This window comes from Lissotriton vulgaris, chromosome 2_1 (assembly GCF_964263255.1).
Source record: "Lissotriton vulgaris chromosome 2_1, aLisVul1.2, whole genome shotgun sequence".
Taxonomy (NCBI): Eukaryota; Metazoa; Chordata; class Amphibia; order Caudata; family Salamandridae; genus Lissotriton; species Lissotriton vulgaris.
The window spans coordinates 637844013-637845060 of NC_141687.1; positions in this window are offsets into that span (position 1 = coordinate 637844013).

The following is a 1048-nucleotide window of genomic DNA, read 5'->3' on the forward strand; positions in this document are numbered from 1 at the left end:
CCCTTCAGGCCACGACATTCCAGGTGCACCTGCAGTGTCAGTCATGAGGAAGTGTCCCTAAGTGTAGAATTTCACAGCGCAGTTGGGGGGCGCCGGGGGCAGGTGCAATCAGTGCATCAGGGACGTCAGCTGGCAGGACAGCTTGGGGAGGACACGCAGGCATAAACTGGCAGATATTGAACAAAGATGCAGAGCGTGCCCGTGAGCAAGGGTAGTTACCTGTGCACCCAGACCCGGCGAATGCAGCAAGCAAGTAGGAGGGACTAAAGGAGCAGTGTGTTCATAAAATGTGGAAAACAATTGACTTGAGGCAGGAAGCACAATGCAGTGTCGCAGTCCAGGCATGTGAAAGCAGTACAAAACAAGCAAATGGTGGCAAAGTAAAGCCACATCCTAAATAGAGGAACAAGAGACCCCCAAAAACACCCCACCCTTTCCCAACCCACCTGCCGCACCCCAGGAACCCACACCTGGGAGAGGAGAGAACAGCTGTAGAGTAGGGAATCATCCCTTGGGGGCATGGCAGGGCTAGGCGTACACCCCTGCAAAACAGCAAGGTGGCCAAGCTTAGGTAGTGTTAAGCATCTTTCAGAACAAGAGTTAGAAAAAAACAATGTCAGCACATTCAATCATTGTCACTGAGACGATCAGCGCCGTCGAGCTGAGATTTTGGAGGGGAGGAGCAGACCTCTTTTTCGAGTTTCTTGACGAATGCCAGGGCCTCTCTTGGATCTGAAAAGACGATTGCTTTGGCACCCTGACGGACCCTCAGTTTCGCCGGGTAGGCCAAGGAGTACGAGACATCATGCATCTGAAGAATGCGCTTGGCAGGAAGGAATTCTCGCCGGGCCGCTTGAACAGTGAGGGTGTAGTCCGGGTAAAAGGAGAGTGCATTACCCTGGTGGTTGATGGTGCCCTTATCTCGCGCCGCTTAAAGAATGGCGTCCCAATCCCAGTAATTCAAGATTTTAGCAATGATCGGACGTGGAGGCAGACCGGGACGCAGACCAAGAGAACGATGTGCGTGCTCCACTATGAACACCGGGGA